The 24,313-nt window shown below is 39.1% G+C and overlaps 1 long non-coding RNA gene and 1 pseudogene across 1 annotated transcript; both read right to left on the bottom strand.

Annotated features, from left to right (window-relative positions):
* Positions 1–11,969: 11,969 nt before the first annotated feature.
* The window catches only part of LOC121990073, a 44,630-nt pseudogene continuing 32,286 nt past the window's right edge, over positions 11,970–24,313 (bottom strand).
* On the bottom strand, positions 16,583–16,891 carry LOC121989884. The gene is made up of 2 exons (XR_006114356.1): positions 16,809–16,891; positions 16,583–16,717 (listed from the first exon to the last, which is right to left on the bottom strand). It is a non-coding gene; the product is annotated as an uncharacterized LOC121989884 (long non-coding RNA).

Genomic DNA, 24,313 nt, shown 5'->3' with positions numbered 1-24,313 from the left:
TTAATTTCAAATTTTTATGATTTAAATTTTTAGAATTCAAATTTAAGTTATTAAGTTTATCTTGATTATTATTTAAATTAATTTTATCTTGATCATTCTAAATATTTGAATTAGTCAACTTATTTCTAGAATTATCTTGATTAATTAGATTTGAATTATTAATGTTAATATTTTAATTAATAAAATTTATTTTCAAATTATAAGAATTATCAAAATTTAAATATTTCACATAAATATTTTTATTAATTAAATTAAATTTTAAATTATCAGAATTATTTAAAAATTTTAAATCTAATTTATCATGCACAATATTATCTAATTTATTGGAAAAATTATTCTCTAAATTATCTTGCATAGGGTTAGTTTTGGAAATAATATCATCATGCAAATTTATAGACTTATTTTCGAATGTACTACGATTGAAAAAAAATTAGATTAGCATGAAATATAAAATTACTAACCTTTTTCGCAATTTTCCTTATTGGACAGAGATTCTTGTAGTGCCCGGACTCTTGACACTTAAGCATTTGATGTGATCTTTTCTCCTCCAAACTCTTAGCAATGATTCCTTCTTTGCCTCAGTGGTGTCGTTCGATTCTTACAAGTATGATACTTATTTTTATAGTGTCCTCATTCCCTATACTTGAAGCAAATTATGTGAAATTTAAAAACCAAAATTAAAATGTATACATTGCTACCCCTCAATTCTTGGTCTGCTTGCTCCTTCAGCAATTAGTCTGATCAGAGATCCCTTGCTCTAATACTAATTGTAAGATCGGTGCGGTCGAGAGAGGGGGGTGAATATCGATTCGTTGCTTTTTTTTTTCTTTCTATCAAAGTGTTAGTCACAGCGGAATATAATAAAAACTTAAAGGAAAGAATACTCACGGGATTTACTTGGGTTCCTAACCCCCTATGGTCAATACATCCAAGGCATAATCATGAGAGGCACTCGTCCACTAGTGGTTTCCTTTCCGGAACTTTCCAGAGGTGGAGAAACTGTCTTACAATTTGCAATACAAGCACAAATAATAATAAATTAAGTACAACTTTTAATAAACAAATCAAACAAAAGATGACGGTCGATCTAGAAGTCCTGAGTGTAGCGCACCCTCCTGGAGCTTCCCCGGTCACAAAGCTTCGTAGCATAGCTTTATGAGTGTAGAGATGGAGAGTGGAATTGAAGAAGTTATCTTGAATGTAGAGCTTGTCTCCTTTTATAAAGTTTGATTATATCCTTATCTGGATAAACTCTTATTTGGATGAAGTCATATCTGGATGAACTCATATCTGAATCAAGCCTTATCTCTATCCACAACATCTGGCGTATCCTTATCCTCATCCAAATCACAAAGATGAACTAGATCGTTTGCCATATCATTTTCCTTGTCAACATTTCACAACTTAGCAATTTGGATTGAACCCAGTCGGTCTACAAAATCGTTGGTTCGGTTTACTGAACCAGTTAAGGTCTGATTCGACCCGAGTCAAGTTTGGTTCACCCATTTGCATTTGTTTGTGTTGGGACCGAAATGTAGCTAGAGGGGGGTGAATAGCTCGGCGCGATCTCGTGCTCGTCGTTGCTTGCTTCTTGTGATGAAATGCAGCGGAAAATACAAAGAAACAAATTAAATACACAACGCTAACACTAGGGATTTACTTGGTATCCACCTCAAGAAGAGGTGACTAATCCAAGGATCCACACACTCACGCACCCTCCACTATGAAAACGCTCCTTTTAAGTAACTACCAAAGGCGAAGAAGCCCTACAATACTCTCAATACAACAAGAACAAAGAGAAGCAAATACAAGGGAAAGCTTACACGGTTTACACAAGAAACCCTAACCATAGCTTCTTCTTCTTGCTGTAGATCCGCCTCTGGACTTGGAAATGCCTTCAAAAACCTTCAAGATCTGGCGATGAGAAGTCTGTGGAGGATCTGTGAACTCGCTGTGAAGATCAGAGATGAAAGCTAAAAGTTCTTACGAGAGAAACGCTTGCCAACAGCTATATCCTGTGCCAACGGTCAAATCCCAATCGATTGGATTGCTCCCAATCGATTGGGGAGACTTTGGATCGATCGGCCGATCGATCCAAAGCACCTCTGTGCTCCTGGGAATTGCCTGGATCGATCAACTAATCTATCCAGGGCTTATCGCGAAAAGTCGCAGCTCCCAATCGATCGCCCGATCGATTAGAGGCTCCAATCTAATCGATTGGGAGGTTTTTTATTCGCGCGACACTTCTCCCCAATCGATCCACTGATCGATTGGGAGGAGGTTTGTCGCAGGGACTCATCCAATCGATCAGCTGATCGATTGGGCATGAGCCAATCGATCGCCTGATCGATTCATCTCCTATTGTTGCCCAAAAACATGTCCAAAGTCCCCTACACCAACATCCGGTCAACCATGATCTGTTGGTTCATCATACCTAGCATCCGGTCACCCTTGACCTGCTAGGTCTCCCTCACCAAGTGTCCGGTCAATCCCTTTGACCCACTTGGACTTCCACCAGATGTCTGGTCACCCTTGACCCATCTGGATTTCCTTGTGCCAAGTATCTGATCAATCCCTTTGACCTACTTGGACTTCCCATCTGCCTAGCTTCACTCACTAGGTCTTTCACCTGGCTTCACTCACCAGAATTTCCCATACTACCTAGCTTCACTCACTAGGTCTTTCACTTGGCTTCACTCACCAGGATTTTCCTTCTGCCTAGCTTCACTCACTAGGACTTTCCACAACTGCCTGGCTTCACTCACCAGGACTTCCATAACTGCCTGGCTTTACTCACCAGGACTTCCACCTGGTTTCACTCACCAGGATTTTCCTTTTGCCTAGCTTCATTCACTAGGACTTTCCACAACTGCCTGGCTTCACTCACCAGGACTTTCATAACTACCTAGTTTCACTCACCAGGACTTCCACCTGGCTTCACTTACCAGGATTTCCAACAACTGCCTGGCTTCACTCACCAGGATTTTCCAGTCAAGTATCTGGTCAACCTTGACCTACTTGACTCTCCTTCACAATCTTCCACATGAACAATTGCACTTGCAATCTCCATGTCTTGTCTCCATGTATTGTTTACATGTATTATCAAACATCAAAACTCAAACATCAAGACTCGAGCTTGAACCCATTCAAGCTTAGTCAACCAGGTCAACCTTGACCTAGGGAATATTGCACCAACAATCTCCCCCTTTTTGATGTTTGGCAATACCTCCTTTAAGTTAGACTAATCTCATAGCCTCAACTTCCTTCATGCCAATATGAATGAGGATTTCCTTCATTCTTCTCCTTTTCTAGAGGGCAAACTCCCTCTTAGGTAATAAAGGCCTAACTTAAACCCTACATTCTCCCCCTATTGGTACACATCAAAAACTCTCCCCCTGAAGAATTACCCAACGTTGTTTACAACTTCACTCGTTGTTCATAACACAATAACGAAGTTCGCATACCCATCATTATTCTTAACGCTCATCCCTGAGCATATATCACTTGGTATATTCACACACAATTCAAATGAAGGTTTCATTCCCTTCATTGTCATCAAATGCTCATCCGTGAGCAAACACCACATGAATAATGAAGATATCCACTCTCCATTACATTCAAATGCCCAACCTTGAGCACTTTCGCTAAAGAAGGTTAACCACCTTCCAAGGTGTATGAAAAATAGATTTTCATGTCCTTAAAGAGTAACTTCCCTTAAAGACATGCATGTAACTTCTGTCATTGCACCAACAATGACTTGGAATCCCTAAACCTTTAGGACACCCAAATTTAGAAGTTTTGAGGTTCATAAATTCAATATAGAATCCAAACCTCAACCTAAACCTCTATTTAGTCTTTCTTAACCAATCTATCCTTGTTTTCATCATGAAAACTCCCTCTAAATGTATACAAATGTGTTTTGAGGGGTAAGGAATGGTTATATAGACTAAAAATGGTTCAAGATGCTGAAAATAAGCTTTCCCAGCTAAAATCAGCATCCCCAATCGATTGGAGTTGGGTCCCAATCGATTGAACCCTGCTGAATCGATCCACTAATCGATTTAGACTGCGTGGATAGATCGGCTGATCGATCCAGCGAGCTTCTACTCACGGGAAAAACTCCTCTCAATCGATCGCTTGATCGATTGAGGCACTCTAATCGATCGGGTGATCGATTAGAGCTCTAAAAAATGAAAATTTATTTCAGTGAATTTCAGAAACTCCCCTAAAATTCTACAAAAATCGGAAAATCATGAAAATTCATGTAGACATTCCTTAGGGCATATATTATCAAGGAAAAATAGTTTTCTATGAAAATACTTTCTATTTTTCAAAATTGACACAAATTTGAAAACTCGTAAAAACTTTAGTGTTTTCTTCTAGTTTGTGTTTAACTTTTCAATGATGATTACTATCAAAAGATAATCTTCACCAAGGTTTTCCAAAAACATTTTAAAACCATTTTCAAAATCAATTTCCAACCATGTTCTTTGGGCTCAATGCACATGACTTGTACATTAACTTTCCCAATGATTGAAAAACACATAACTATGTGTTTTGATGAACCTAAAACTCAAAAGAATGCACTAAATCAACATCTTGAGTTTTGTTCATCATCCTAACATCTCACTTGTATTTAATGTATACGAAACCACATACAAGTCACCTTATAGTTCTTAGTGAGATGTAAAATTTTGTTTCACCCTAATCTAGGGATCATGCATATCTATCTAGGCATTTTGAGGTTATGAACATCCACCAAGGATGTTACTTGTTAATGAATGTCATTCGTCCTTAGATTTGTAAGGAATTAAAATAATGCATGATGTGTTATGACATACATCAAAGATAAATAATTTTCAAAAGAAAATTTCCTATAATTACATGATGCATGTATGACATGACATGGTATTTTCATAATTTTCATAATAAAACATGAGTGCAAAATATGATGTCATGACATATGATGGGCAAACAAAGCATGGTAAATTAGCGTAAATCAAATAACCAGATTATCTATCTAAGTATCTTTAATCCTTAGCTAAATTAAAATTTAAAACCTAGATTGCCCACTATTTCCCAAGAAAATGTCAAAATTCAATTTTGACATTTCTTTTAATTTTCCTAATTTTGTGCCAATTTAAATTAAGCAAATTCATCAAATTTTTTGGCACAAATTACTCTTTTAAAGAGTAACAAATTAAGTTAAGGCTTAAGTTGCCTTTAATTCCTAAGAACATACCACAATCCCAACTTGGTTGTTCTTACGATTTTCCCAAATGTGCCAATTTAATTTTAAAATCAAGCTTCTCACATTATGGCACATCTTACTCTTTCCAAGAGTAAGCCATTTATCCATATCATTTTCAAAGGTTAACAATAACCTTGAAAATGCTCTTAGAGTGTCAACTTCATCATGATTGAGTTAACTATCTTTTCAATTAGAGTTGACACTCTCTAACCCATCTAAGAGGTAGAGAAAATGCTCCTAGGAACTCAAAACCTATTGGTGCTCCTTGGATGCTTTAGGTATTCACTAGAAATAGCCTCCCTAGATATCTTTCTAGTGACCTTGTTAGGCTTCTTAGGGGCCTTGGTCACATTTTCTAGGTCAATCCTAGGGATTGCTTCCCTTGTTACCTTCTTAGTGACTTTCTTAGACTTCTTAGAAGTCTTAGTCATATTTGTTGTTGCAAAAATACTTCTAGGGATAACTTCTCTTGTATTTTTGACTTGACCACTAGGCGTAGGGTTAGTTCCATAGCTATATGGAACCTTATGGTAAGAAATTACATCTTTCTTAGCCTTAGGTTTGTATCCCAAACCTTTATGACCATAGGATGACCCTTGTTTCTCTAAACCTAGGTTTTGACTCTTGAACCCTTGTGTATCATTTGTGATCTTTCTAAGGGTCCTTTTCATTTTGTCAAGTCTTGACTTCAAGACTTGATTTTCCTTCCATAATTCCTCAACCTTAGAATTTTCACTAAGATCTTGATTCTCCTTTTTCTTAGGCAAATACCTAGAGTCCTTAGTGTTATTGCCTAAACTTTTACCTACCTTCCTAACCCTATGTGTGGTAGTCTTAGCATGGAGAGCCATATATTTTTATTTAATACTATCATGCTCCCTATTTTTATGGTAAATAGTATTAAAATGATAAAAATTGGAATTAGCATGCTTTTTACCATTATTTAAAGGGGTAGGCTCAATAAATGATACCTTTTGTTTTACCTTGGAGGCTCCCCCTTAAGTTGTGCTTCCTCCTTGAGCCTTGACCGCTTTCTTCCCCTTGGGACATTGACTTCGATAGTGTCCCCTTTGATTGCAAAAGAAGCACACAATGTGCTCCTTGCTCTTCTTTATTCAGGGAGCGGTCTCTTTGGACTTCTCTTTGTCCTTTGGTGCCACTTGACCCTTTTTCTTGGCCAATTTAGGGTACTTGCTTTTGTAGTGCCCATGTCCCCTACATTCAAAACATATGATATGATCTTTATTTTTAGATGAAATATTTATACCTTCACATGTAGGGATGACACTTGATCCTCCATTTGATGTCTCTTATTTTTTGGAGGATACATCATCTTCTCCTTTTGATCCGGATGTAGAAGCTTTTCCTTCTTCTTGATCCGGTGTCACCAAAAGTCGCTCCCCCTCAATCCTAGAGGTGGTGACTTCTTCATCTTCATCTCGTATATGGAACAAAGAGTATGCTCCCTCTTTACCCTTTTCATTGTATTCCTTTGAAGATGAAGCTTCTTGGACTTTTTCTTCGGAAGTTGAGCATCTCTCAACTCCGGAGTCCTCCTCCTCTTGGTCTTGCTCCAATGAGTCGCCCTCTGTGGATTTGTCTTGATTTTGTATAGTGGAGGGGTCTTCATGAAGCTTGGCCAATTTGCTCCAAAGCTCTTTAGCATCTTCAAATTCTTCAATTTTCTCCAAGATGTTGCTCGGCAATAGATTGACCAAAAGTTTGGTCACTTTGTCATTAGCCTCACACCTTTGGATTTGTTCTTGGCTCCACTTGCTCCTCTTGAGGATTTTGCCCTTTGAATTCTTTAGAGCTTCGAAGCCTTCCATTATAACAAACCATTGCTCTATCTCCATCATAAGAAAATTCTTGATCCTTGATTTCCAAGAATCGAAACTTGTAGATACATATGGTGGAGGCACCCTTGTGTCGAATCCAAGTCCATCTTGGAATTCCATTTTGAGGTTGAGCCTTTTGATGAAGTCTTTGACTTGTAGAATTGCTCCAACTTCTTCACCCTCTAGCTTTTTGCCCCTTCCGGTGATGATTCCGGTGAAGAGCGACCTTGCTCTGATACCACTTGTTGGGACCGAAATGTAGCGAGAGGGGGGTGAATAGCTCAGTGCGATCTCGTGCTCATCGTTGCTTGCTTCTTGTGATGAAATCCAGCGGAAAATACAAAGAAACAAATACACAACACTAACACTAGGAATTTACTTGGTATCCACCTCAAGAAGATGTGACTAATCCAAGGATTCACACACTCACGCACCCTCCACTATGAAAACGCTCCTTTTCGGTAACTACCGAAGGCGGAGAAGCCCTACAATACTCTCAATACAACAAGAACAAAGAGAAGCAAATACAAGGGAAAGTTTACACGGTTTACACAAGAAACCCTAACCCTAGCTTTGTCTTCTTGCTGTAGATCCGCCTCTTGACTTGGAAATGCCTCCAAGAACCTTCAAGATCTGGCGATGAGAAGTCTGTGGAGGAGCTGTGAACTCGCTGTGAAGATCGGAGATGAAAGCTAAAAGTTCTTACGAGAGAAATGCTCGCCAACAACTATATCCTGCGCCAACGATCAAATCCCAATCGATTGCATTACTCCCAATCGATTGGGGAGGCTTTGGATCGATTGACCGATCGATCCAGAGCGCCTCTGTGCTCCTGGGAATAGCCTGGATCGATCAACTGATCGATCCAGGGCTTATCGCGAAAAGTCGCAACTCCCAATCGATCGCCCGATCGATTGGAGGCTCTCAATCGATCGACTGATCGATTGGGAGGCTTTCTGTTCGCGCGACACTTCTCCCCAATTGATCCACTGATCGATTGGGAGGAGGTTTGTCATGGGGACTCACCCAATCGATCAGCTGATCGATTGGGCATGAGCCAATCGATCGGCTGATCGATTCAGCTCCTGTTTTTGCCCAAAAACAAGTCCAAAGTCCCCTACACCAACATCCGGTCAACTATGACCTGTTGATTCATCATACCTAGCATCCGGTCACTCTTGACCTGCTAGGTCTCCCTCACCAAGTGTCCGGTCAATCCCTTTGACCCACTTGGACTTCCACCAGATGTCTGGTCACCCTTGACCCATCTGGATTTCCTTGTGCCAAGTATCTGGTCAATCCCTTTGACCTACTTGGACTTCCCATCTACCTAGCTTCACTCACTAGGTCTTTCACCTGGCTTCACTCACCAGGATTTTCCTTCTGCCTAGCTTCACTCACTAGGATTTTTCACAACTGTCTGACTTCACTCACCAAGACTTCCACCTGGCTTCACTCACCAGGATTTTCCTTCTGCCTAACTTCACTCACTAGGACTTTCCACAACTGCCTAGCTTCACTCACCAGGACTTCCAAAACTGCCTGGCTTCACTCACCAGGACTTCCAAAACTGCCTGGCTTCACTCACCAGGACTTCCACCTGGCTTCACTTACCAAGATTTCCAACAACCGCCTGGCTTCACTCACTAGGATTTTTCAGTCAAGTATCAGATCAACCTTGACCTACTTGACTCTCCTTCACAATCTTCCACATATACGATAAAGTCGTGGTATCTTGGAAGACGATTGTCATATTCCATGAGCACTATGTGCGGGGCAAATTCATCTTAGAGAGATAGAGTCCAATTCTAACCTCAACTTCACCAAAGCGGTGTTATACTACCTGTGCTCATATTGCACCACTACCAGATATCAACAAACTCTTGACCGTTAAAAAGGCTATATAGAAGTTTGAAATTTATTTAAGAGAAAGATTTATTGTCAAAATAGACAATAAGTCCGCTATCTCTTTTATAAAGGGAAGTATCACCTACCTTTTGCCAAATTAAAAGAGCAAAGAATTCGTTGTTAAACTTTGTTCTCTCAATGTCATATTTCGTCGACCAATCTTCCTAATTCATATCTTTGTTGAAAAAATTTCCTTTGTAATTCCTTATATAAGGATTCAGGAAATATCGGATCCCCGCCTACACAAGCAAATTGCTGATAAAATTTCAAAATAGCATTTTCTTTTACTGATAAGGACCAATCTTTTCTTTTCTTCTTATCATTCAGATTAAGGAAAGACAATAAAATTTCAGAGTAATAAACATTATCCAGAATTTCTCTTAGATTCGAACTCATAGCCGATGATAGAACTAAAATAGATATTTTTTGTTAACTTGATATTGAACATATTAGTGGTATAAAAAATTATCTTGCTGGTAACTCGACTAACTCAATGATGAAGGGCATGGAAGATATAACGGCCACTTAACTTATGTCTAGCTCAGAGCAAATGGGTCGTTGTAAAGGCAAAGCAAATTCGTCGATGCTGCGCTAAACTGGTACAACAATATTTCCAAACTGCTTACTTAAAAATGCTATATTTATTAGCTGCTCTTGGACCATAAGCGGAATTGCTACCAGACCTTAAAAAACTGGCTGTACAATATTTTAAGACCAGGAAACTTGTCTTAAGATTTATGCTTACGAACCTGAAGGAAGCTATTCGGTAATCGGATTAACCTGCATACTAATACCTTCAGAGATTTATTATCCTACTTGAACAAAACAAAATCCAGAAGCTCAAAACAAGGCTGTTGATTTTCTGCGGCAATTAAGCAGAAATGCTTCAGACACTTGATCCGAATTGAAGAATATTTTTGTTTATGACAACACTTCGTGCGTTTCATATATATTTTTGTAAAAACAACAAACAACCAATGACATGCTATCAACTTCAGCAATGTCAAAGTCAAACCTCGATATGGAAGAATCGTGGACTTTAATAATAAAGACAAGAAAACGTAAGCAGTTACGTAACAAAGTCTCAGCCTCTCAGCTATAAAGCAGGCAGACATCCAGAGCAAGGAGAAGCACGAACAATTCCAGAAGGATCATCAAATCTCATCCTGGAGGGAGTCAACTTCTCAGCCTGCGCAAGTATGTATTTAGAGAGAATGCAGTTAATTAAGCTCTTAATTACTAAATTGTTTTTCTTTAACTACTATATTATATGTTGAATGAACACAGCTAGCTTCGGGATCGCCGTGATATCAGAGCAGATTGCTGTCGGCCAAAGAGTATCAGAGCCACTGATAAAGTGAATTCATTGGTTGAGTTAGAGAATTCAACACCTAAACTAAAAAGTATCTATCATGAGTAATACATTTGATTTAGAAGCTGAATATCAGCAAATAATCAAAGACTATGCAAATGATATTAATCAAAATAATGTCATTATAGTCAATAAACTCTTTTATATCAAAACCGCATGTCCAGGTTGGAGAGAATGGAGAATCTTAACATATAATCAGTTAAGAATCGGTCATCAAATGTGTCTCCCACCACCTTCCTTCACTACCACCACCACCACCACCAAAACCCCTCCCCCCCTCCCCTGACGCCGGCGCCACCACCACCACCACCGCCGCCAAAAAATAATCGGCAGAAAGAGTTGTCTCAGGGAATTAATAATTTGGATTTGCAAAAATAAACTTCAATTATGTCGTTTGTTGGTTGGGCTTTTGATTAATTAATAATTTGGATTTGCAAAAATAAGCATCAATTATGTTGTTTGCTGGTTGGGTTTTTAATTAATTAATTATTTGATCAATTATTGTTTGCTGGTTGGGTTTTTAATTAATTAATTATTTGTGTTTCTGTCTTAATATCGTTGTAATTTCTCTGAGCTTGTACTACTGGTTAATGCAAATTTATTTATGAATTATTTTGTTGTGCAAATGGGATGAGTCAACTCTGTCGAAGAGATCATGAAGATTTCAATTTTATAATTCATCCCTTTGGTTTTTGATTAATTAAATATCAAGTCATTCTAACTTCAATAACCTTACGTCATTTATAATATTTTAGTAAAAAAATTTACCTTAAAATTAAGATCTTATGCGACTGAAATAGACTCATATAATTAAAAATTTTGTTTCAAAAAGATTTCTAAAAAAAAGGTCGAAGAGACCAATGACAGAATAGAGGTAAATATATTCTTTTTATTATTACATAATTTAGAGAGGATTTTTTTAAGCATACAATATATTAATGGAGAAATGCTTGAAGACTTATAAGTTAATCATTTCACTTATACAGACTCAATTATTTATTTATTTTTTTTGGAGGTGGGCATCGTAGTATGTACACCTAGTAGGTGACCTCCATAATTTTACTCCCACTAGAGCTGCATATGCTTATTAATTGTTTAATCAAACCATATGCCGCCTTGCACACCGCCCCACAAATTAATAGTCGTGTTACATGCTCCAACTGGGTATTCAACCCTGGTATTCTGTGAATTTGTCAAACGTCTTAGCGTTGAACCTTGCCTAGGGGGCATAGTTGAACATAGTTGAACAGACGATGAGAATTAATAAACATCAAAACTAATGGCGTAAAATGATAACCTTGTGTTATATGATAACCTTGTATTATTTGTATTATAATAATCTTTAGGTTTTCTATTTTCAGTTGTCCATTACATATTTAATGATTTAAGCATCAGAATTAAAGATTTAATTATCAGAAGGGTTTCGCTTAAAATAACTTATGTTATCCTTTAAGGATATAATTATTCTTGCATGTAAGTTAGGCCACTCTGTACAAAATATTGAACTACATATCTACCTCGACAATCACCATATTGATAGGCCTCTGTGTTATTATTACTTCCATTTTAGCATCCATCTTATTTATAAATTTTTAAAGCATTAATTATACAATTTAGAGAGGTTCTTGGAGTTGGAAGCAACAAAGCCACGCTTGAGATCTTTGACCGCAACATTCTTAACATTGAACCCAACATTGTCACCAGGAAGAACCTCTTGCAGTGCCTCGTGATGCATCTCCCCTGACTTGACCTCAGTGATCAAACCACTAGGGCCAAAAGTGACAACCATGCCTGGTTAAGCACATAGCTAGTCTCAAATGTCCCAACAGGGATAGTTCCAATATTTCCAATCTTGTAGACATCCTGAAGAGACAAGCGAAGGGGCTTGTCAGTGGGTCTCTTTTATTGGGAAATGATAGCAATAACAAGAAAGAGTTGCAAGAAGGATATAAAAATATAGTGCTACTATACTTCTGAATACTTTTCTTGTATATATCTCATTATCAAATACTGAAGTTACATAAATATTTATAGATAAGACTTAACATGAATCTAGCCTATACATGAACAACATGATACGCTTCACCCTATCAAGTACATGAATAGGCAGATGCATGCATTATTCTGATTCACTTTCTAATAATAATTGCAAAATTACATTTCCAACATCCCCTCTTAATTTGCAATCTTGAGCATATCTCTAGCTCTCTGAAATTTCTCTACGTGCACGGCTTTAGTAAGAAAATCTGAATATTGCACATCTGTTCTAACAAACTCCTGGCTGATTTCTCCTTTGCTCACAATATTTCGAATGAAATGATGTCACAATTCGATGTGTTTCGTTCTTGAGTGAAACACTGGATTTTTTTGTCATAGCAATTGCAGACATATTGTAACAATGAATCACAGTGGGTTGTTCTTGAACTTGTTGAAAATCTTCAAATAACCTTCTTAACCAAATTGCTTCACAAGCTGCATCTGTAACAGCAACATATTCTGCTTCTACCAATGATAATGCTAATTACTCCATGAAACAACATTACTTCCAAGATAAAACAAATAACCTGAAGTGCTTTTTCTATCATCCAATGAACCAACCCAATCACTGTCGGTATAACCAGTTAGCTTGCTTGCACTGATCTTCCTTTACATGATGCCCATATTCTTTGTTCCTTTCAAGTATCTCAGAACTCTTTTAGCAACTGCAAAATGAAGTTTACTTGGCTCATTCATGAACCTTGATATCATACTTACAACTTGAATAATGTCCGGCCATGTGTTCGTGAGATAAATTATTGAACCAACAAGACTCCTGAACAATCTTGCATCACTTTTTCCAACACCATCACTTTTACTCAACTTGTCACTTACTGCCATAGGAGTAGAAACTGGTTTGCAATTCTCCATATGGAGTTTTTTCAAGAGATCTTCAGTGTATTTCTCTTGAGAAATAAAAATTTCTCCTTGGGACTGCTTCACTTGAATTTTGAGAAAATATTCCATAACTCCCAAATCCATCCTCAAAATTGTGCATCATCCTTCGCTTGAGATCTTCAACTAAATCCATGTTAGTGCACATATAGATGAGATCATCTACATAGATGCATACAATCAAAAAATCTTTTCCTTGTTTCTTTATATAAAGAGAAGGCTCATTAGAACTATGATGAAAACCATTCTTGAGAAAATAATCATCAATCTTGCTATTCCAAGCTCTTGAGGCTTGCTTCAGCCCGTAAAGAGCATTCTTAAGGCAGTATACCTTATCTTCTTTTCCTTCCACAATAAATCCTTGAGGTTGTTATACATACACCTCTTCCTCAAGCTCTCCATTGAGAAAAGCTTATTTGATATCAAGATGAAATACTGGAAGCTCCAATTGTGTTGCAACAGCAAGAACAACTCAAATAGTTTCTATTCTAACAGCTGGTGCAAAAGTCTCGTGGAAATCAATTCCTGGTTGTTTGAATATCCCTTTGCTACAAGCCTCGCCTTGTGTTTGTGTATGCTGCCATCTTCATGATATTTGGTTTTGAAAACCCATTTTAGCCCAATGACATCTTTATGCTTAGGTATATCCACTAATTCCTGAGTTTTATTCTTTTCTATCACAACAATCTCTTCCTCCACAGCTTTTCTCCATACTTCATCCTTTTCTGCTTTTTCAAAATTTTGTGGTTCAGAAGTAAAGAGTGCTTTCAGATGTCTCATAAATTTCTCTCAAAGATCGAGTTTTCCTTATTGGTGATTCCAAACTTGAATTTTCAGCATGATCAAGAGCACTTGGTGGATTTGGACTTGGACTTAGAATGGCAGGATCAGATTCATCATCAGGTTTTGATGCTTCATAAAAATCACTTTGAGATATCTATTTGGATGAGCTTTCTTTCCAACTCCAGGATGCCATTTCGTCAAATATTATATCTCTTGAAACCACAAGCTTGCAAGTTATAGGATTATAAAGGCGATAGCCTTTTGACTCATCACTATAGCCAACAAAAATAAGCTTCTCACCTTTTTCATCAAATTTATCTCTATTTGGTGTAGAGATATGAGAATATGCAATGCTGCCAAAAATCTTCAAATGATTAACCACTGGTTTTTTTTGTGCCAGGCTTCGAATGGTGTTTTATTCTAGAATACCTTCGTAGGACATCGATTCAGGATGTAGATAGTTGTGTGAACAGCTTCGACCCAACAAATTTTTGGTAAATTTTTGTCAAGCATCATGCTTCTAGCCATTTCAGTAATCGTGCGATTTTTTCTCTCAGCTACACCATTTTGTTGGGGACTTCTTCAAATAGTCAACTGTCTTTGAATACCATTATCTCTGCAATACTCCATAAATGGAGTGTAAATAAATTCTCCATGATCTGTCCGAAATGTCTTAATTTGATGACCAGAATCCTTTTCTACAAGAGCTTTAAATTTAAGAAATGTAGAAAAAGCCTCGGACTTTTCACTTAGAAAATAAATCCACATCATCCTTGTGTAGTCATCCACAAATAAAATGAAATACCTTTTGTTTCCATGATAAAGAGTTCTTGAAGGACCCCAAATATCTGCATGAATAAGCTCCAAAGGTGCTTTAGCCCTCCAAGTTGTTTTGGGAAAAGGAGACCGATGCATTTTCCCATACACGCAGCCTTCAGAAATTTGAGCTTTTGCTTCAATTTCTGGCAGTCCAATTACCATGTTCTTCTGCTTGAGAAATTGCAGTCCTTTCCAATTGAGATGTCCATATTTCAAGTGCCAAAGTTGTGGTTGATCAAAATGTTGGTGCAATATTCCCCAGGTCAAGGTTGACCGTGTTGACTGAGCTTGAATTGAGTCAAGCTTGAGTCTTGATGTTGTGGTTTCGATGTTTGACAATATATGTAGTTAATACATGAAGATTGCAGGTGCAATTGTTCATGTGTGAAGGAGAGTCAAGTAGGTGAAGATTGCAGGTGCAATTGTTCATGTGTGAAGGAGAGTCAAGTAGGTCAAAATTGACTGGATACTTGACTGGAAGACCTAGTGAGTGATGCTAGGCAGAAGGAAGTCCTAGTGAGTGAAGCTAGGCAGAAGGAAGTCCTGGTGAGTGAAGTCAGACAGATGGAAAGTCCTAACTGGGAAGTTAGGCAATGGGAAATCCTAGTGAGTGAAGCTAGGTGAAAGTCCTGGTGAGTGAAGCCAGGCAGATGGAAAGACCTACACTACAACAAAAATCCTCATAGACATCGGTTTTCCACCGGTGTCTATTTCATTTTCGACCGATGTCTATGAAGCCGATGTAAAAGGTCTGCCATTTTAGACATCGGGTTAAAACCGGTGTAGTATCACTTAACGACACCGGTCTTCGAATCGGTTATTAACCGGTGTAGTATCACTTAATGACACCGTTTCATAAACGGTGTAAAACCGATATAATATTGTATGTTAATAACACCAGTTTTGGCAGCGGTAAATGACCGATGTAATATTAGTTAATAACACCGGTTTTACAGCGGTGGAAAACCGATGTAATATGAATATTTTTTACCAGCACAAATTTGATTTCCGAAACAATGAAAAACCGACAGTAATAAAAAAAACACAAATATTCACAAATTACACAAATATTCTTCATTTAACAATATCCATAAAATACACAAATATTCACAAATTATATAAATAATCTTCTTACAACAGTATCCATAAAATACCCAAACATTCTTTTTACATCAAAAGCTAGCTAATAGATATCAAAATCAAGATAGAACATTCTTTTAACAACACATCAAGGTAGAACCGCTCTTCAAATGTAATCTAGCATGCATTCCGCCCAATCGAACCTCACTTCATCAATTTCAACTCTAGAGTAGTTGAGATTTGTAAACTGTAAAAACACATAAATAATATATTAGTAAAGATGCAATTTTGAAAGCTGGAAATGGTAAAGATGCAATAATGTAACCTCACTCCAAGTGCCTTCTCCACTGCCGGCCCCAAGCGTCCTCATAGGATTCAAATTTTACTCTAATGATACAATTCTACCGCTTTCTGCCTCCCTCTCTCTCTCTCGAGCCCTCACCACGCTGGCAGAGGGCGGGAGGTGTGGCAGCAAAATTTCTTGATTCAGAGCCACAAGGAACAGGTGGTGGAGGTGGGTCACACAAAATCATATTAATATTTACTCATTAATTATGTGTAATAAACAATGCATCATCAACATACAAGCCACTCGAGAGAAACTTAGCAGTGAAATAAGATTGATTACCTGAAAGATCATTTAAGTGCTTTAGATTAGTAACAAACTTATAGAACGATGGACTCAATCAGCTCCTGCAGCGGGGCGAGTTCCTTCTTGTCGATCAACCCAAACTCCTCCGTCACAATAACACGAACATGTCGATTCTCAAATGGGTACGAAAGGTTGACGAAAGCAATGAAATTTTAAGCGGAGGTAGGCACTTACATAAGTGAAAAGAATGAAATGCTTGAAGCAGGTGTTGAGATGTGCTTCTTCCTTGAGGCTCACAATCTTCTGGAAATGAGAGTACAAATCTGCACACCATCCGCCCAGACTTCAATAGGTTTCTTTATTTGCACACCATCCGCCCATCTATATTCGTACCTACAAGTACAAATCTGCAAATAAACAAATGATACAAATACAACTCATTGCGGGATCACAGAAGTAAATTATCTGCAAAATTTGATATTTTGCTTCCCTATGATGATATTGGATGAAATATCGTGCAATTCTTCTAAGAAATATGTATGGATCATGACCCACAAAGGTAACTCTGCTAATGATGATTCCTAAGGGAGGTAAAGTATTAGCAACTTTCAATCTGGTTATGACAAAATGGAAAAATTATAACAAGTTAGATTCACTGAAACTAGTATCTTGCAATAAGGAGGCATTAATGGAATTTACTCAAGAGTATTAGAAATATACACACTGAAAATTTATGAATCAAGAAATATATGCAACAAAAGTTTCAATACAAGGTAAACCTCTTGATGCTAAAGAACCATAAAAGAAGCTTTAATAAAATAATAGTTGAATTTAAGTAAAAACTCGACCAACAAACCATATCCGAACTAATTGAGACCAACTGCATACTGAATCTTTACCATTTCCAGCTTTCAAAATTGCATCTTTACCATTTCCAGCTTTCAAAATTGCATCTTTACCATTTCCAGCTTTCAAAATTGCATATGACTATCTGAAACAACACCCTTGAACAAGTTTAAGTAAGCATATGACTATTCCTACTGCCAGTGTGTATATATTTATGTATGAGCACTGATGAGCTTACATTGCACTAGACGTGCAATTTTGAGATACAAGATCATGCACTGTAGCCATGGATAAAGGGACTCCACTTAGCTGAGTTGTAGCTTCCACAAACATTACCACAAGCTTCTTCCATCCCATCCTTTGAGACACCCTCGTTACATATGTTTGCGAAAGCTCGCATATACTTCATGCCATATTGAGTGAGCGATCCACAATGCAACTCGAATGATTGGACCTAAGGTTTTTTGTTAACACATGGTCATGTTTAATAAAATTAGATTGCCGATGAGTTCGATCCTTTAGATTGTGATTCTCACTGCCATAAATATAATTAGAAGGTTAGCAATGCCATCATATTGAAAAGGCTCCTATGTTTGGAGGATTTCTACCCTTAAAAACAGGAATACCATTACAAATGGAAGTTCTGGCTCCTTTTTTTCTTTTAAATGAGTTAGCACACTAGGTTGTGTCAAAATTAAGAACCAAGATATGACTTTTGCAGCAGTAAAATTTACATTCTGTTATTGTGACAACAGTAACCACACGCTAATTTCTTAACAAAGTTTTTCAAGAAAGACCAAGTTATGGCTTTGAGAAGAGTAAAAGGTAAAAAGCATTTAATGTCCGAAGCAAAATTTTCTTGGGGAAATTTTAAACAAATAAAGCTATGTCATTATACCATTACAAATTTTCTTGGCGGCGCTACTGGAGTTGGCGCGGGAGGCGGCGCTGCTGGAGTCAGCGCTGGAGGCGGCGCTGCTGGAGTCAGCGCTGGAGGTCGGCACTGGAGGGAGGCCGGGCGACGAGGGAGGCAACGGGAGGGAAGCGGCGCGCTTGAGGGAGGGAGGTAACGCAAGTTGGAAAAGGTTTAGTGCCTCCATGAACTCCTTGGTGCCAGACCGTGCGACAAGGTGCGGCGTTCAGCTTGCTCTTGTCGGTGAGACCCTCGAACCGGATCTTATCGAGTGCCTGCAGTCACACGATTTGCTTCAGCAACGACAACACAGGGGAAAAAAATGGGAGCAGCAACATGAAAGCAGCGATGTCTCACATCCGAGGCGTTGCTAATCAGCTCGCGCAGGAAGATCTCCTTGTTGGAGTAGAAGGTGTTGATGATGAGACTCAACAACTGGTTGATCTCCGCCTGGAACGCGAAGGTCTCCGTCTCCCCCATCTGCACGTCCGCCATCACCTCGATCGAAAGAAACTGGTTTCGCGAACGGGAACGGGAACCGGAATCGAATGAATCAAGTGCTTCGAAGTGCTTCGATGCGATCTCGTCGGCCCCAACCTTAGCCGGGAAGAGCGAAGAGAGGAAGGAGGAGGAAGAAGAGAGGATTGGATGAGGAGGCAGAATGGAATGTGATTTTATTTAGGACCGAAGCAGGTGGTTTTGATCCTAATCGGGAGAGGAAGGGGCAGCGATCCAGGAAAGGGAAGAGATCCAGGAAAGAGAAGAGGGAGATGAGGCTGAGAGAGATGGTTTAGGTTTAAGTTTAGGGTGAGAGAAGGGACGTGATATTGGTTTAAGTTTGGAGGGAACTTTGCGAAATATTATAAATTTTGGCTGGTGGAAAAATTAAATTATATTTTTTTGGTTCATTAACACCGGGTTTTAAAAACCACTGTTAAAATCGATGTCTATTAACAAAAAAAAAGGCGCTCATAGACATCGGTTAAAAAACCGATGTCTATGAGCGAAAATCTGTGCTCATAGACACCGGTTTTTGAAAAAATCAGTGTAAAATACTCAAAGACATCGGTTTTTGCTTAAAACTGTTGTTGTTCCACCGATGTCTATGAGGGTTTTTCTTGTAGTGCTAGTGAGTGAAGCTAGGCAGAAGGAAATCCTGGTGAGTGAAGCCAGGTGAAAGTCCTGGTGAGTGAAGCCAGGTGAAAGACCTAGTGAGTGAAGCTAGAAAGATGGAAAGACCTAGTGAGTGAAGCTAGGCAGAAGGAAATCCTGGTGAGTGAATCCCGGTGAAAGACCTAGTGAGTGAAGCTAGGCAGTTGGAAGACCTAGTGAGTGAAGCTAGGCAGAAGGAAGTCCTGGTGAGTGAAGCCAGGCACGAGGAAATCCAGATGGATCAAGGCTGATCGGACATCTGGTGTTGGAAAGTCCAAGTAGGTCAAAGGGATTGACTGGATACTTGGCACGAGGAGAAAAGTCAAAGTGGGTCAAAGGGTTGACCGGACACTTAGTGAGGGTGTCCTAGCAGGTCAAGGGTGACCAGATGCTAGGCACGATGAACCAACATGTTATGGTTGACCAGATGTTGGTTTATGAGGCTTTAGACTTGATTTTGGGAGAAATCATGAGCTGGATCGATCAGCCGATCGATTGACTCATACCCAATCGATCGGCTGATCGATTGGGCGAGTCATCGCGATAAGCCTCCTCCCAATCGATCAGTGGATCGATTGGGACGAGTGCGTGATCGCACAGAACAATTCTGGATCGATCGGTTGTTCGATCCAGAACCCCCCAATCGATCAGTGGATCGATTGGGAGCTGCGATTTCACGTGATAAGCCCTGGATCGATCGACCGATCGATCCAGGCAATTCCCGAGAGCACAGAGGCGCTCTGGATCGATCGGTCGATCGATCCAAAGCCTCCCCAATCGATTGGGAGCAATCTGATCGATTGGGATCTGACCGTTGGCATCGTATGCGAGCTGTTCTCTCGGTAGAACTTCCACGGCTTCTTCTCCAGCGAGCACAGATCTTCACAGAGCTTCTCCACAGAGTTCTCACCGCCAGTTCTTGAAGTTCTTGGAGGTTCTTCCAAGTCAAGAGGCGAGTTACAACAACAAGAAGAAGAAGCTAGGGTTTCATTGTAATCTTGTAAGATTTATTTGTATTTTGCTTCTTTCTTTCTTGTTGTTGTATTGTGAGCTTGTAGGGCTTTTCCGCCTTCGGTAGTTACCGTAAATGAGTGTTTTATTAGTGGAGGGTGCGTGAGTGTGTGGATCCTTGGATTAGTCACCTCTTGTGAGGTGGATACCAAGTAAATCCTCGAGTTAGAGTTGTTGTATTTGCGTTCTTGTATTTTCCACTGCACATCATCGCAAGAAGCAAGCAACGACGAGCACGAGATCGCGCCGAGCTATTCACCCCCCCTCCCTCTAGCTACATATTTGGTCCCAACAAGTGGTATCAGAGCGAGGCCACTCTTCACCGGAATCATCGCCGGAAGGGGCAACAAAGCTAGAGGGTGTAGAAGTTGGAGCAAATTCTACAAGTCGAAGACTTCGTCAAAAGGCTCAACTTCAAATGGAATTCCAAGATGGACTTGGATTCGATACGAGGGTGCCTCCACCATTCACAATGACTAGCTTCTATTCTTGGAGATCAAGAATCGAAAACTTCTTGATGATGGAGATAGAGCAATGGTTTGCTCTCATGGAAGGGTTCAAGGCTCCAAGAAATTCAAAGGGCAAAATTCTCGAAAGAAGCAAGTGGAGCCAAGACCAAATCCAAAGAGGTGAGGCTAATGACAAAGTGACCAACCTTTTGGTCAATTTATTGCCGAGCAACATCTTGGAGCAAATTGGAGATGTTGAAGATGCCAAAGAGCTATGGAGCAAATTGGCCAAGATTCATGAGATCCCCTCCACTGTACCAAGTCAAGAAAAATCCAAAGAGGGCGACTCATTGGAGCAAGATCAAAAGGAAGAGGATTCCAAAGTTGAGAGATGCTCAACTTCCGAAGAAGAAGTCCAAGAAGTTTCATCTTCAAAGGAATGCAATGAAGAAGGCAAGGAGAGTGCATACTCCTTGTTCCATGTACAAGATGAAGATGAAGAAGCCTCCACCTCTAGGATTGAGGGGGAGTGTAGATCATTGACACCAGAGCAAGAAGAAGCCTCCACATCCGGGTCAAGAGAAGAAGAGGATGAAGAAGCTTCCACCTCCACAAGTCAAGCTAAATCAAATGGAGGATCAAGTGTCGTCCCTACACATGAAGGTATAAATGTTTCAATTAAAAATAAAAATCAAATTATATGTTTTGAATGTAGGGAACATGGGCACTACAAGAGCAAGTGCCCCAAATTGGCCAAGAAAAAGGGCCAAGTGGCACTAAAGGGCAAGGTGAAGCCCAAGGAGATCGCTCCCGGAACAAAGAAGAGCAAGGAGCACATTGTGTGCTTCTCTTACAATCAAAAGGGACATTACCGGAGCCAATGTCCCAAGGGAAAGAAAGCGGTCAAGGCTCTTGGAGGAAGCACAAGTCAAGGGGGAGCCTCCAAGGTAAAAAGAAAGGTATTATTTATTGAGCCTACCTCTTTAAATAATGGTAAAAAGCATGGTAGTTCTAACTTTTATCATTTTAATGCTATTTACCATAAGAATAGAAAGCATGATAGCTTTTAGGAAAATCATGTAGCTTTTCATGCTAAGACTACCACACCTAAGGTTAGGAAGGTAGATGAAAATCTAGGCAAGAAGACTAAGAGTTTTAGTTACAAGCCTAAACATAAAATTGCTCATGGATTCATTGAAAAACCAAAAACTAAGGATTTAATGATAGAAAATCAAGTCTTGAGGTCAAGGCTTGATAAAATGGAAAAGACCCTAAAAAGGATGGAAAATATCCTAAAAGGGCAAAATGAGAAAAATCTAGGTCTAGGAGTACAACAAGGGTCATCCAAGAGCCATAGAGGTTTGGGATACAAACCTAAGGATAAGAAGGATATAATTTCTTACCATAGAGTTCCATATAGCTATGGAACCGAGTCTAGGTCTAAGGGTCAAGTCAAAAGTATAAGGAAAGTTATCCCTAGGAGTATTTTTGTAACTAAGGTGACTAAGACTTCTAAGAATTCTAACAAAGTCACTAAAAAGGTCACAAGGGAAGAAATCCCTAGGGTTGACCAAGAAAATTACTTACCTTTTTCGTAATTTTATCTTTGCTAGCTCCTCCAACTCTTGGCATTGATTCCTCCTTTGTCTCGGTGGTGTTGTTCGATTTTTATGAGTATGACACTTATTTTTTTTAGTGTCCTCATTCCCTGCACTAAGCAAATTATGTCAAATTTAAAAACCATAATTAAAATCTATACCTTGCTCCCCCTCAATTCTTGGCCTGCTTGCTCCTTCAACAATTAGTCCAATCAGAGTCCCTTGCTCTGATATCAATTGCAGGATCGATGTGGTCGAGAGAAGGGGGGTGAATCTCGATTCGTTGCTTTCTTTTTTGTTTCTTTTTATTAAAGTGTTAGTCACAATGGAATATAATAAAAACTTAAAGGAAAGAATACTCGCAGGATTTACATGGTTTCCAACCCACCAGGGTCAGTACATCAAAGGCCTAATCATGGGAGGCACCCGTACACTAGTGGTTTCCTTTCCGAAACTTTTCGAAGGCGGAGAAATTCATCTTACAATTTGTGATACAAGCATAAATAATAATAAATTAAATATAATTTGTAATAAACAAACCAAACAAAATATGATGGCCAAACTGAAAGTCTTGAGTGCAATGCACCTTTCTAGAGCTTCCCCGGTCAAAGAGCTTCATAGCATAGCTTTCTTAGCGTAGAGATGGATAGTAGAATTGAAGAAGTTATCTTGAATGTAGAGCCTGTCTCAGTTTATAAAGTTTGATCATATTCTTATCTGGATAAATTCTTATCTGGATAAAGTGATATCTGGATGAACTCATATTTGAATCAAGTCTTATATCTATCCACATCATCTGGCTTATCCTTATCCTCATCCAAATCATAAAGATGAACTAGATGTTTTGCCACATCATCTTCCATGTCAACATTTCACAACTTAGCAATTTGGACTGAACCCAGTCGGTCTACTAAATCATTGGTTCAATCTACTAAACCAGTTTGGTCCGATTTGACCCGAGTCAAGTCCAGTTCATCCATTTATATTTGTTTGTTCTCTATTTTTCTTTCAGCGCCAAGTTCCTTCAAAATAACCATACAAACATAAACAAGAAACCTAGCATATATTTGTAAGTCTAGCTGACCTACTAGACTTACCTTTAGCTTGGAGGTCCCTCCTCCAAGTCTACCATCTAAAGGTCAATCCCTTATAATCAAGCCGCACTCCTATAAGTCTACCTAACTTCCTAGGCTTACCTTTTGCTTAGAGGTCCCTCCTCCAAATCTACCACCTAAGAGTCAATTCCTTAGGATCAAGTCATACTCCTATAAGTCTACCCGAACTACTAGGCTTCATGCTTGGAATTCACTCCTCCAAGACTTCCATTACCTAGGGCTACCGCCCCTAGGATTTTCTACCGCCTAGCTTCACTCACTAGGACTTCTACTACCTGGCTTCACTCACCAGGACTTCCACCACTTAGCTTCACTCACTAGAGCTTCCATTACCTGGCTTTACTCACCAGAACTTCCCCTTGCCTTACCTTCAGTTAGGACTTTTCCTTACTAGTCATCTAGTCCTAGCTAGACTTCTCTTTTCCAAATATCAAGTCCTATTTGGATCAACCCTTGGTCAAACTAACCAGAGTTAGGTACATTGTCAAACATTAAAACCCTAGAAGCTGATTGCAACAACAAAAATTGGATGCTCAAGAAACTAAGCTGAAATTACTCCAGCTGGATCTTGAACTTCAGTGGGTTAATGCTTGAACCGACCATCGTCCTATTGTTTCAGTTGACAGTTAGTTGTTTTGAGGCAGTTGGGCACCAA

The sequence above is a fragment of the Zingiber officinale genome, chromosome 6B (genome assembly GCF_018446385.1).
Source record: "Zingiber officinale cultivar Zhangliang chromosome 6B, Zo_v1.1, whole genome shotgun sequence".
NCBI lineage: Eukaryota > Viridiplantae > Streptophyta > Magnoliopsida > Zingiberales > Zingiberaceae > Zingiber > Zingiber officinale.
This window is presented reverse-complemented; position numbering and strand designations above follow the sequence as displayed.